Below are 15498 nucleotides of genomic sequence, written 5' to 3'. Positions count from 1 at the left end.
AATTAAGAAATTACGTAGCATTCAAAACAGAAAAATACATTAACATACATAAAAATAAATAATGAAAAGAAATTTAAAACTTTTTATTCCTAATATTTTTCAAACCTTAGATTTCGCCCAAATGTTTTTCATAACAACCCATTCGGCCACTACGCTGGCATATATGACATGTTTAAAATAGTCTAGTAAGGGATCATAAATATCATTATATTTGCAAGTATTCAAATTTAATATGTGACAAATGTAACTGTTTTGTAAAACAAATTACTTTTTAAAATTCTTTCTTTCATGAAAACTGAAATCATGCTGTTATTATCGAAACATTTTTATCAAAATTGCTCGTGAAGCAACCAACGTACTGGTTCAGTGAAAAAGGTACCGTGGTACGTACCACCGGAAAAAATACCTCAAATTGGTATACCGGTAATACCACGAACCTCTTTTGCCTATAGATGAAATGAGCGTCGTTCGGTTTTCTTTCTTTCTTTCTTTTACACGTGCAACAATCTATAAAACAATAAACAAGTACACATCCTCTTTGGCATATCAACTGTCGACTGGTGGTGGGGGGAGTAATTTAATTTCCATATCTGCTGAAAGCAAATGTGACAACGGCTGGAGGCAGATTATACATATTAATTTCTCGATTACAGACGAAATCGATGAACACAGCCAGATCTGACACATGCAAAGCAAAAACAAAATTGTTTCAATTATTGTATCATCAAAAATAAAAATGTGCTGTTAATATCATTAAATTCGTAATGGTTCAATGTCCTTCACAATTTGGCCATCAAGTTGCATCCATGCCATGTGACAAATATGTGAGTAAAGGATCATAATTTTTATTCACAAAAGCCCAACATTGTCAACATACTTATTATGAGAGCAGCTACGAAAAACCTAGCGCTATTGCAACAAGCTGGAGGAAGACATATTCGTCAAGCAGAGAGCGCATGTCAATGCGGAAGTCACGTGATATAAAAATATCTCTGTCGCACTGTAACTGCATGATCTTGACGGGTGTTTTATTTATGTTCAATGAGGCGGCAGTATTGTTGCATTGGCTTCCATATATGTGATTGACTTGGAAGAATATATAATGTAAGTATTGAACTGGTCAGGTCTTTGATTTGTACTGATGCATTTGTAGTATTATTTGAAACATTTAAGAAACCGTCTTTTTCATCGCCATAACTATATTCTTTGTCCTCTTTAATTTGGGTACTTGTGGAAGTTGAGCTATAAAATTAAATACCTATTCAAATGAAAACAGTGACGAGCAAACCCATGAATTTTAGTACCCAAAAAAGGTATATTTCTTACAATCCACGAAAATTGATTCCCATGTTGCACTAGCTTATACTGGAAATGATCTATTAAATCGAATGTTATAAACCAGATACGTTTCGAGCTAAGTTATAAAAAGAATAAAGCGATATACCACGGAAAACTATTTTTTGTAGTTCAGAACTATTATAGGAAAGGTTCTCAAGACAAAGTCTTAGTTTCACTATCTCAAAATATTTCTCTCGCAGACAGTTTTATGAACATCAATGTTATTTCGTAATGGCAACACAGAATTTTGCACTGAGCATTCAGCTGTCAACAGGAATTACAATAGGTCATTATTTTTTAATTTCTTTTTTATTTATAAGAGAACCTGATGATTTCTAAGACATCAGGAATTGCACAATTGTTTCTTTTCAAGAATAAGACATTCATCTATGTACACTTTTAACATTGAATTTAACAGTTATTTTTAATATTAGTTACTGTCCTACCCATGATGAAATGCCAAAGTTGTCCAAAGGGTAGCAGAAAGATGACATAAAATAATAATTGGTGGATAAATTTAGAAACGTTCGTTACACTATGTCGAGGATCTGTCTCGCTAAAGGTCTAAATCTCCTTTCACTGATTTACATATTTCAGTATCTGTCTTTATTGATTAGTTTTGACTTATTTCTTTTTCCTGAACGTTAATAAGGCATGAAGGATTAAAATGCAGTCATTATATTTTCAAAAAGTTACTCTTGTTTTATCTCAGAGGAGAAAATGCGGATTTCCTGAAATTTTCGGAATTTCTCGAGTTCTTTTTCAATATAAAAATACCACAAGGCGAACAAGTTTGAAACTAAACGTCATTTCTAATCCATTGTACCTGAGCAATTTTAAAAGTGATGTCATGATACGAGATGAAAATGTAACGACATTATCCAAAACAAAATTAATTTGGTCGTGATATTTTATTGGCTTGAAAAACAGAAAAATCCGACAGGAGAAGAACTTATAAAACATTCTATGGACGACCTCACTTACAATGTAATCGATATTTGATTGGGGCTAACGCCCACTGGGGCTAACGCCCACTGGGTTGCCTAAAATTGAGTGAATACTCGCCCGTAGAAGCAAGAAATGGAATAAGGGGCAAAATTTGCACCGCTGTAATGAGTTGCGTCATCGCCTCCTGTGCGTTTGTTTTGACGAGGACTGAGCCCTTCCTGTACCCTTTCCGTCCCGTGAAGTAGCTGTGTCCTTGGGTTGCACCCGACAAGCCCTCGAGGGAGCGACCCTAGCGTCCCCTACAAGGCTTGTCACGGAAGTGGATTTGGGATGAAAGCTGTCCTTTCTTGATTTCAACATCTTTTTTTTTTCCCCTGGCAGCTTTTTGGAGCACTGCTGTCCAGGTGTTCTCCAACCACGTGCTGAAAGTATCAGGGGTGGGGGACGACATGGCGACAATTGGAATTTTACAGCAACGAGAAGCAGCCTCCTTGTTTAAAAATAGCTCGGTCCGTTCACGATAGCGACTTCAAGCGAAGAAATTTATAGTAATTCTCGACTTATGAATGGTAACTTTCAAACTGTAAATGCATGAAATGTAATGAAGCCTCAAAATTGAATACACGAATGATGTATCTTAATACTCGATTTTATTTTGAATTGTTAGAGTGGACATTGTGTAACGTTAATTTTAACACCAACACATTATTTCGCAATATAAAAATAACAATTCTGACAAGCACAATACAATGTCTAATCACCGCTGTGTAATTCAACAGATACAATCTAAAATCTCAACATACGAAATTGAACTTTCAGCACACTCAATGTGATTCAACATGTTAAATTGAAAGTCTCGACATATGACATTAAAATTCCAACATCTGTCGTGTAATTCAGAAGATACAATATAAAAACTCGACATTGGACATCGAATTTTCAACCAGCGCTGTGTAATTCAACAGATGAAATATAAATACTCATCGTATGAAATGGAACTTTCAACATAAACTCTTTGAACCAATACGTTAATTAAGAATTCTCAACGTATGATATTGAAATTTCATCCACCGCCGTGTAATTCAAACGACACAATCTAAAACCTCGACATAGAAAATATAACTTTCAATTACTACTGTTTAATTAAACAGATACAATCTAAAATCTCGAAAATGGAACTTTAAGGACAGTCATTTTTGAGGCAACACGTGAAATTCGAATTCTGGACATATGACATGAAAATTTCAACGGCTAGGTTCTGATTGAACCAGTTTTTGTCCGCTACGGCGCCTCACAGTAGGCAACAAAAAAATGCTTCTAACGACTGACGCATCGTTTTGTCTAGGCTCTTGTGTTTTTACCATTGCGGTACAGACTGCCTGGAGTGTAAACTTATAATCCTGTGTTGTGTACCGTAACATTTCTTCTTGCCACATTAAATACTTAGCTGTTTAATTTATTGTTCGCGTTTTGAAACTTACAACAAAAATTTTTTTCTCCCTTAGGCGTTTTGACACGCATTCACGGAGGTAGAGAGAAAAATCATATAGTACTGAGTGGTAGTTTTTTCTAAACTAGTGAATTTGGGGTTTGTATGAAGTAAAGAAGCTAAAGTAGAGTGAACCTGAATGATGATAACCCAAGCTCTCTGTCCATTGATGCATGCATTTACCTCAAAAGAAATATGATCTCTAAGACACAAAGATATAAGGCAAGCATGATTAGAATGAACACAAAAACAGCAAACTGTAGTAACATATGTATGTTTTCCTTCACTTCTGCGTAACTTAGAATTTCAACCCCTTTACAAAACAAACTTGGTTCCTTTTGTAGAACTTTAAATAAGAAAACTGAACAAACTTAAGCACTTTGTTATATATATTTTCTTTCGCAGCAATAGACTAAACAAAATAAATATCATTACAACAATAAAAAAAACTTTCATTTTCTATGAAAAAGAAATACATCAAAAAATAGAATTAAAGATTAACGATGACTAACCAACAAAACCGAATTTACCAAAGGCAATGACATGTGTAGAAATGCCTCTCACTTTGAGAAAGTATGCTAATGCCAAAAAAGAATATAAACAGAGAGAAACTTCAATTCGAAATTCAGATTTTTTCAAAATTGTTTGTGGTTTTAGGGGATATACCTAAGCACTAATAAAAGTTGGAACAGGGATAATACACATAAAAGCTTTGATATTTCTGAAAAAATGAGGGGATATTCCTAAAGTTCTTAACCAGCTATATATGTTTGGATCAGTCTGTGGGATATCCACAAATACAGAAGTACAGATTTCTGGTCACGTTGCAAGTGTGTGCGTGTTTTGGAAAATGATAAAATTTGGTTTGATATTTTACTCATGACACTTATAGAAGTGAAAAGTCTGGGCAAGTGTCAAAAGCTGATGTCACATAATCTTTGTACGCTTGTAAACATTTCTACTTTAGAAAATGTGAAGTATCACAAGTTATTATCACAAACAGAAGTGAAACATAGCGGCTTGACAGTTGTTGTTTAGACATATCCACTCAACTGCACAACTGACTTGCTGTGTCTCATACTTTGGTCTAAGGAAAAATCACCTTTGTATGTGCAGCAACAGTGTTAAGAGCAGGAGGAGATGTAGTCTCAGCTGTCGAATAAGAGTAGTTCTTTTAAAAATGGGTTTAGTATTTCTTGCAAATATCAAATGAAGAAACACGGGTGTTAAATCAGGGTCGGTAGACATCGTGGTCAACGACAAAGTAGAAGTGAAAGAGAGAAAGAGACATCGTTGCCGAGTAACGTGGTTTTCAGGAGTACGTGCGTGTCCTAACGGCACAATGCTGTCTCTAGTCTTTATGACTCCAACTGTCTGTTTTTTTTATTCTTGCAAATATGTCTTTCTTGGTAGGGTTTGTGTAAGACGCACTGTTGTCATTGGCATACGTCACCCAGGGTTCCTATATGCTTGGTTTTCACTTGCCCTTGTGAAACATTCAAAGTCATTGTCACAACAAGAGGTAGAGAGGGTATATATATAGATAGAAAAAATTTGGTTAAATCATTTCTGAATCAGTAATCGAGATGAAACAATCGCACCATTTCAGTAAAAGAGAAGGTAAGAGGCAGCGACGTGACGTATCTCCTCATACAAGAAAAAAAAGTGTTCGCTCAAATTGAAGACATGAGCGAACCTGAACCAACACATTCCACGACTGCGTCCACACCAAGAGACCCTACTCCAAACCAAAAGTCACCACTAGCACCCGAAAAGTATTACCACATTCGATAGACGGAAAAGCGCTCCTCTAGAAAATTTAAAACTACGGCTTACACTTGCACTGTGAAGTTTAAGATTTCAAGTCAGACGTACCACTGAAGAAAGCAGAAGAGTTCATCCCCGATTGTGAGATTCTTTGTTAACTACACTGAACGACAAAGTCAAGCCAAAGAGGACGATGTCTCGAGACTTTCCATGTATCACGACAGTTTGAAGTCACCTCTTCGGATCGAGTTTAGCAGCCCCGCATAATTAGCACCTTCCAGAGTCATAGACAAGATTCATCACGTGCAACAATATAACGACAAGTTTCACATCACCGATAGAAAAGCGACATTGTACATGATCCAAGTTCCTCTTACCAAAACGACCCGACAACGCAGAAAAGTGTTTTTGGTGGACGAACTTCTCAGTAACAAGCGCAGCCATGTCCAAATTAACAGCACTCAAGACAAGATTTGTTTATCCCATGCCATCGTCGTGGGACTAATGTATGCCAAGAAGAACGACACGGCAAGATGGAAAAAAGCCTGGTAAACTATTCAACGATTGCACCAAGCCAATCAACAAAGTGAAGCAGAACACCTGTTACAGCGAGCCGGTCTATCCAAAGCCATCACTGCTGAAATGCAAAAATTGAAAGACGTCTTGGCTCCACGCTACGTATTGAAACTGTGCCCTCAACAAGTACGTGGACCTCTGTTGTTTCAAGGCAAAAGTTTCAAAGATTCACGTCTATCATCACGATGAACATTTTGATACCATTGCCAGTAAAACCACAATCCTCGGATACAGCTATTACTATAAGAAATGTGACTATGGGTATAACAATCGAGAGCAACACAAGCACTGTGGATCGAAATGCCAGGGATATTCAACCTCTCTTGACGAAGGACAAACACGAGTGCATTGTCCGACTTGTCAGCGAACTTTTGGCAGCCCAACATGTTGCCAACAGCATCTCATGACGCAAGATTCACAGAAGAAAAGTGCATGTAAACTCCTGAGATTGTGTCCTACATGTGGACAAGTTATAAGTAGCAATAATGCCAAGGCACACATTTGTCCAGGAAAGAAACAATGTCACATTTTTTACCAAATTGTGGACTTGGAACACGAATGCTACATTCAACAATACCATTCCAAACAAGAGGAGGAGGAAGATGACAAGAAGAAAGGGAATTCGTATTTCTCGATTTCGAATGTATGCAAACTGGCATTCAAATTCCTAGTTTCTGCGTGGCTTATCGTGCGTGCGAGAAGTGCATCCAAGAACCTATCTTTTTCCATTGCCCCTACTGTAGCAAGATTCCTGGAGGACATGAAAATAATCTTTCGAAGACCTAACACGCTGAAAAATTTCGACCGATCAGTCTTAGACCCTATCGACGAGACATGGAGCCAAGATGACATCAAACATAATGGAGATACGGAACAAGGCACCGAACACCCTAAAGTCACCGTGAATGGAGCCAAAGTCATTTCCATGCAAGCGGGACAAGTTCAGTGTTAAGATTCGATGAGTTACTTGGCCATGCCATTGACCTGAATGCATAAAACGTTTGGAATGATAGAAATGGCCAAAGGCTATTATTCGCACTTTTTCAATACCGACAGCAATCAACACCCCGTTCTGTCACATTTGCCCGATGCTCATTACTATGACCCCGACTACATGTGCACCGAGCACCGAGAAACTTTCTATGTTTGGTACCACACTCACGCCTCGGACCCCTTTGACATTCAAGAAGAAATGTTTGAGTATTGTAGATCCGACGTGGACATATTATGCCGTTGCTGTGGAAAATATCGCAAATTGTTCATAAAGCACGGAGGGATCGATGCTTTGAAAAGAGCCCGCACCATCGCCAAAGCGTGTTCCTTAGTGTACCGCAAATGATTCATGACCGAGATTACCCTGGCTGTCATCCGCCCTCAAATGACGAACTTTGTTAATCGTTGATACTCGGTCAAAGCTCTGCGTTGGATACATTACTTGTGTGACAACGCAAACAAATGGATACAACATGCCAAAACGGAGGAGGCAAATATACCATTGGAAATTATTTGGTGGATGGCTGGAACTTAAAAAACACTAAGACCGTGTACGAGTTTAACGGGTGCTTATTTCACTGATGTCCGATCTGCTACCCTCAACGTGACACCAAACCTTTTTACAACGTACCAGGGAAGACATGTACGAGGACACTTGTCAACGCCGCTTGAAGTTAGAACAGCCAGGATACCAAGTCTTTAAAATGTGGGAACACGAGTACAACCACCGTTTTAAAACCGATCCCAAATTTCAGCACATCGTGGAAAATTACATGCTGGTGGACCCTCTCGACCTTCGGGACAGTTTATATGGAAAACGGACGAATGTTGCCTGTTTGCTGTAAACGCCGACGAGGAAAAAGGAGAAGAAATCAAATACCTGGACATGTGTTCGATGTGTCCTTACGTGTGTAAATATTATCACTTTTCTGCAGGTCACTCGCAATAGATAAATGAAACACATCGACCTGGAAAACATTCGACAATACGAATGATAAATTAAGTGCAAAGTCTTGCCTTTCACGGACTTACCATTGCCAAGGAAAACTGATGTTTCATTTGTGTCTTACCTGTGCCGAAACATGCAAACGAGATCAACCTTGTCATCATACTCAAGAAGAACGAGCACTGACGGGGACTTTTGTCAGCGTAGTATTGTTTAAAGATCTGGACCTGGGATAACAATTGTTAGAAGTGTACGAAATTTAACACTTTCCAAAGTTAGAACAGTACCACAAAGGTGACGAGACTCATAAAAACATTTTCGCGGACTGCTTGGATGCTTTTTTAAAACTGAAACAAGAAGCAATCAGTTATCCTTTCTGGCGTCAAAACCTCAAAGACCAAAGGAAATTCAAAGAGAAGTACTTTGACCAGGAAGACATAACCTTAGACCACGTAGAGAAAAACGAGGGACGACGATCGTTTGCCACAGTGATGTTGAATTGTTTGTGGGCGAAAATGGCACAACGACCGCGTTTACCCAAGACGGAGTATTTAACAGAACCTTCCCGTTACTTTCAGATGATTCACAGTAAAAACTAAATACGTGAAACACGTAGACGTCTTTTGTAATGGCTTGATCCTGGTCAATTACGAAGAAGAACTTGAGTTTGTAGAGGCTGACGAATTTGGAAATGACATCATTGCGGCCTACGTGACAGCCCATGCTCGCTTAAAATTGTACGAAGCCTTACACCAATTAGGAGATCGTATGCTGTATTTTGACACGGACAGTTGCATCTACATCGATCGACTTTGGCACCTTCACCCTAAAATCGAAGGAGATCTTTTAGGAGCCTTGACAGACGAGCACTCCGACGTCAAGATTCTAAGTTTTGCTAGTGGCGGTCCTAAAAATTACGATTATGAATACCGGGACCAACGAAAAGAAGTGCACACAGAGTGCAATGTCACAGGATTGACTCTAAATCATCGCACCAGTCAAATGGTGCACTTTGTGACTTTGAATCCGAAGAGGATCAACACCAGAAAGGGACCACCTACGACCCGCACAAGATTGCACGTTTTATCCACCCACCAAATTGGCAGTCGACCTTTGGAAAAAATGTATCGAATCGTGTACCAGAAGCCAGTACGACTTCCCAATCACTTCACTTTACCGTACAAACACGCCGCTATTGGTCAGCATATAAAGGGGAAACTTTCCAAGACCGATACTTCATTACGAGAAGAAAAGCCAAGCTAAAAAGAGGAATATATTCACACAACAAGTAACAAATAAAATGAGAGAAGGAACAAACATGGCCTCTTCATCACCATATCATCACAGCAAAGTGCGTCCAAGTATTCAGTAGACGTAAATGAGTATGTTAGCATCCAAATGACTCTGACAGCGACTTCGAGCAAATTTAGGATGACAACTTACACCTAAACGGTGAAATTTAAAGACTTCGAGTCTGACATTCCACCCGAGGAAGCAGCAGGTTTCATTACGGACTTATCTGACTCACTGATAGAAGGACTGAAACGTCAGTGCCAAGTCAAAGATCGAAGTCGTTTGAACCTATCTATGTATCACGACAGTTTTAACTCTCCTGTATGTATCGGGCTTAGTACACAGAATTAACTTCTTCCAAACGTTTGAGGGCCATTGAAAACGTGCAGATGATGAGAGAAAAAGTTGACATCGACGATGGAAAAATGACCATTCATATGGCATACGTTGTACCTCTGTGGGAAGACAATGACTGCACTTGATCTGCTTATCGATAAGTGTACCTAGTACGATGGACATACCAACAGATCTACGAATGAAAGGGAGTACGTGATGGAAATCGTCTACGCTGGGACACAAGTAGTAGCTTACCAGATTTAAACAACGTGTGAGACGGATAAAAAGAGAAGCATGAACCTTGTCCTATTTGATAGTTTGTTTCTGATTTTGTTTTAGCTTCATCTTAAAAATAGACATTAATTGTAGTGTGAAAAATGTCATTATTTTATGAAATGTAAATATGTTGTATATGAAGTGAGTTTTTTGTTAAGGCATGAACTTTATTTTTTAAAAGTAATTTTCGAGAACCAAGAAATAAATAACTTTTAAATAGGTTTTTCCATATCCAAAGTTGTATGCATTGCTAGGATAGTGCTTAAACCAAAGCATAGGCCAGTGAGCCCATGTATATACTTGAATAAATGTTTTGTACCCATAAAAAAGACTTTTCTTTTTGGAATCTCTAGTCCATTTGTGAGTCTTTCTTTGGAACATATCTGTCCTCTTTTATGCGTGTTTCCATCTTCTTTGTTTGGACGTGTATTTGTTTGTTTCTGTATGGCTATGTTTGTCCCTATCAACCTTTGTCCCTATACATGCATTTCACCCTATAAATAGTTTTGACCCTATAAACACCATGACGTAACCCATATTCAATTCCCATTGACCCCCAGGTGTCATTCCCATGTTAAATTCCCACTGTCGCAATATTAATTTTCAAGTAATTTCAAAATTTCAAATGGTAAGTCCCACTGTCGCCATATCGCACCCCCCCCCCCACTATTGCTGCAAATTTGACAAGGTGACATATGATGCAGGAGTCACGAGTATCATCCCTTGCACTGAATTTCTTGCATTTCAGACATTTTGCTAACTATCCACTGAAACAACACAAAAATAAATATTAAAGCTAAGACTTGCAATGTATTTGAAATTACTAAGTCGCTAAAACACCTTCGTAACTGACAGAGTAGTGAAAGTGTCGAAGCAGAAACCTATGGCCCTAGTATATACTTATGTACAAATGCTAAGTTAATAAGTATACCATCCGTCTATCAAAACAGCGTGAAATATAAATAAACTAAGCGTACTATCAAACAACACTATATATTTATGTTAAAAAGAGCCCCGTAACGCACGGGGTAAGCGAAGAAAGGAAACATCTTGGTTTCTTTAATATGAAAGGAAACTAGGTATGATAATACGCTGTTTTCTGTTTTCTTTTGAATCATTATAATATCTGTCCCCAACAAACACAAAATTTGAACAAGGTATCGGTTGATCGTTTCTACTGTCAATTATCTAAAATATAACTGTCTATCCAATAGGCCACTAACCACTGTAATTATTCAATTGTATGTGTTTACTGAAACGACACGTGTTTGGGTTGATCACGCGACCAAGTGGAGTTAAGCAGGTCAACAATGCAGTTTGCACTACATAAAATACCACGTTTGTAACAGTTCTAACAGCAATACCTTTATTGTCTTATTTGTTGTTGGTCATGGAATGTTCTCCATATATCGAAAAGTCCCATCGCAATCTTAGAGGCTTTAAAACTAAATAAATAGCCCATCTCATGGATTCTATACATGTAGCCATATGATTGGAGCATTGCTACATAGTAATTAGGCATGGCGGTTTTTTCTTTTTCTTTTTCTTTTTTTCTTTTTTTTTTCTTTCTGGAGCATCGTTAAAGAGTGTGTTCCATCGCTATGATGTTTAAATAAATGTATTCTAGATGTGAGGGACACACACACACACACACACACACACACACACACACTCACACACACATCACTATTCTACTTTGACGTTCCGAATAGCATGCACGGTGACGTTCCCTATTACACTGCATATTGTGGCTTGTTTTTGTTTTTACGTACCCGCAACACTTGAATAGCAGTAATACAAACAGTTTCCTTGCTGTCTAAAGGAAAACAAGCCATATTAGTCACGATGTGAAATTCCTAACTCTCGCCCACCAGTTTATAAACATTTTAATTGGTATTTTATGGTAATTAATTGCTCTGATTCAATGCTAGTTGTATTGTTAAGTATTTAGTACGATCTGAGTGGCTTGTTCTGTAAGCTGTGTACCGTTGCTTTGCACATTTTCCTTTAAACGTTAAATGCTAATAAAATAATATATAATAAAAACAAAATCCATAAGCTCGATTTGTACATGTACGTATGAAACAGCAAGGAAACGGTTCCCACACTGTGAATTGATACTAGAACCACACAATATAGAATTTTATCACTGTGTTCAGAAACAATATGTGCATGTTCTATTCGATGTATGTATATACGACTTCGGATATGTTGAAATGTGTATAACTGTGCATAGTATATTGTTCATATATATACCTGTTGACCAGTATAGGTACACATATTAATTAATTTTAAATCTGTGAGAAGACGTGTGCTAGTACGTATGTATGTATGTATGTATGTATGTATGTATGTATCTGTATGCATGTATGTATGTATGTATGTATGTATGAATGTATATGTATGAATGCATGCATGCATGTATGTATGTATGTATGTATGTATGTATGTATGTCTCCCGCCCCTATAGAAGTTAAACAGTATGACCTAGAGGTTGAACATTTTACTAACTTAATATTTATTTATTGATTTATTGATTTATTTAAAAGAATGACATTTTTCATACTACAGTATCTGGGGAGAGTGGAAACAATGTTTAATGAAGTTCAAGTATATAATTCCTTATTCAGTTAGCAGTTCACGTAAAGTACTAAAGACTAATTGCTCTAGGAATCGATCTGGAAATCAGGTCCGTTAGTATTCGCTATCACGTAAACGTTTGTTCGCTGAACTCTCAGCATGACCAATCCCAATAACCCGCGATACGAAACACACACACACATAAAGACAAACGCACACGCGCGCACACACACACACACACACACACACACACACACATATATATATATATATATATATATATATATATATATATATATATATATATATATATATAATCAATGATACTAAGTTACAACAACCTGAGAGAGAGAGAGAATTGTATGGTCGATATTAACGTTAATTAAATCAAAATAATGATTTAGATCAACTGTAAATATACTAAAATATTTTAATTACATCTTGTTGGTTTGGCATTAGGCCTAGTTTATATTCCACTCTAATTTCCATACGCCGGTACGTTAATGGCTGAGCATTCAGTGTTCAAGAAGTTAACCATGTGTTGTAGTGCTCAACTTTCTTCATTAAAACCATCTTTCATGTTTAAATCATAAAATTGATTTAGTCAATGTGAATAAAAAATAGAAACTCAAAAACGAAAACAATGAACTTATCAATATGCAAAGATGATGGTGATAACCACAAATGGCACAGAACTGTATTTTGCAGCAGACACACTCCGTAGGAATGTGAGGAATTCAATACACAGCTGCCTGTTGTCCATATTAACTCCGTTTAAAGGGCAAATATGTTTATTTCAAAGAAATATTTATACATCTTCATATATCAATGCTTCTGAAGCGAAGGATAGGAACGAGTTTGATATGATGTAGGAATACAATGATGCTATCAGGCTGGTGCATTTTCATAACCCATATCAAATGAGTTCTTTCCCCGACAAGGAACAAAGCACCAATGGGGTTTTATATTTATTACAAATGCTCTCTTTAATGCTTTTTTAAAAAAAATTAGTTCACGGATTGAATGAAATGCTAATTAAATAAACGTTCGATTACCTCGACAAAAGATAGAATGCACAAAAGTAGTTCCAGTCTGGATATGTGATAAGGAAATATAGATTTAATATATGTATCGAATATGGATCAGTCATGTAAGATTAAATTGGCATGTAAATAGCAAAAATGTATTTGTTCGAGATGTATGAAGAAGAATGCATAATGTAACTGAATAGTATCACCTATGACCGAAACTTCCTTTTGATAACGGCACTACGCTACCATTTACTCGGCATCATGTTGCCAGTATGGCGTTAAAAGTGCCGTTAATAGCACAAAAACACCAAACAAAAATATAAGCAAGGCAGATAAACACCAGTGAAAAAACATGAAAAGCGCAGGAACCTTTGATAACTAGTTTCCATCATTGATCCAGCAATCTGATGCAAGTGTGACCGTTCGTCTAGCAAACATGACCCGAAGGTAATGATTAAGAGTCATATTCATACGCAGACGGGTTATAAATAGCCCATTTCTTATTGCAGTAGGAGCGGTGGTGGTTTGCAAAATACGAATTGGATCTCTTTTTTTGCGTTAACCTTGATTAATCTGTAATCTGGTAGAAAGGAAACATTGATCAAGTTTCATCAGGACATCTATCGCCAAATTCTCATGATTGATTGATTGTGTGGAGTTTACTAGGGTTGGTTTGATCATATGGGGTTTCTTATTCACAACATTCCACAATGCCAGCCATTTATAAATAAGGACATTTTCGTGCTTGGTTTAAATCAGGCTGTGGTATTTTAAAATCAGATGGTTGTAGAAAAAGTTATATTTTAGCAGCTCTGTCTGCCTTCTATTACCGTAAATACCGACATGGCTGGGCAACCAACAGTATACTATATCGCGAGAGGATCGGTATGCTTAATGAGAATTTCGGTCAGGAGCGGGTTTTCCAGCTTCCTGTTGTCGGCTTTTCCAGCTTCCTGTTGTGTAGTGACTAAAGTACTGATTGTGAATCGGAGAAGATGATGGAGTTTAAACTATTTTGGGATTATATATTTGATGATAGAATTTTAAATATTTTGGGATTTGATGAGAGAGTTCAAACTATTTTGAGATTCGATATAGTTGACGATCGAGTTTAAAATATGTTCGGATTCGATATATTTCAGGCATTGTCTATTGCCCTGATATCGGCTGAAAGTATCGATGCACCATCTGGCAAGCACAATTGTGTAGTTTGATTTCCCATAATGCATCATCCTTTGATTCGTCATTGTAAATGCTTGTCTAGTTCTTTAATGTGGAGACATGTTCCTTATAAGAGTTATCCAATATGGAAGGATTTGTCTGAGATTTTTTTCAATCATGTAGCTTCAAAAGTAGTTTTGGTTATTTAAGAAGCAATGGATGTATTTCAGAAAGACAAGACTTTTGGATTTTGATAAGTCATTTTTTTGTTGTTGTCAAGGCTGGATACTATTCTAATTTCAAAGGTATGTATATCATTTTGGTTGTTATGGTATAATGTTTATATTTGGGCTGAAATACAGTAGTAAAAGCAGAGCTCGAAGGGTTGGATCTTTATCTCAAGGCATCATCTCTAGATAACATTTTTCTACGATGGGATAGATGTGGCTCGTTCGCTTCAGTTCGAAAAGCTCCCAGCGCGAATCCTATTGCTTGGTGGTAAATTGTGACAAGCATATTTAATTCTGACTTTCATGCTGAACCATAAACAACACAACCACAGTCCATTTTAGGTCAACAGCAACTTATACAAGGGTTCATAACAACATTTCTAACAACACCCCAGTCTTTTTGAGCTACTATTCATAACAACATTTCTAACAACACCCCAGTCTTTGTGAGCTACTATTCATAACAACATTTCTAACAACACCCCAGTCTTTGTGAGCTACTATTCATAACAACATTTCTAAAATACCCCAGTC

General features: G+C 37.2%; 1 protein-coding gene across 2 annotated transcripts in view; it reads left to right on the top strand.

The window, feature by feature from the left end:
- The first annotated feature begins 778 nt into the window (after positions 1 to 778).
- The window catches only part of LOC149780434 (protein Star-like), a 36751-nt gene continuing 22031 nt past the window's right edge, over positions 779 to 15498 (top strand). Inside the window, exon 1 of one of the 2 annotated variants that reach the window (XM_089937376.1) lies at positions 779 to 1104. The gene's annotated coding sequence lies outside the window, so the exon portion shown is untranslated. The remainder of the gene's footprint in view (positions 1105 to 15498) is intronic. The other variant, XM_089937375.1, reaches the window with a different exon arrangement.

This window comes from Sinohyriopsis cumingii, chromosome 16 (genome assembly GCF_028554795.1).
Source record: "Sinohyriopsis cumingii isolate HCF-2022 chromosome 16, ASM2855479v2, whole genome shotgun sequence".
Classification (NCBI taxonomy): domain Eukaryota; kingdom Metazoa; phylum Mollusca; class Bivalvia; order Unionida; family Unionidae; genus Sinohyriopsis; species Sinohyriopsis cumingii.
This window is presented reverse-complemented; position numbering and strand designations above follow the sequence as displayed.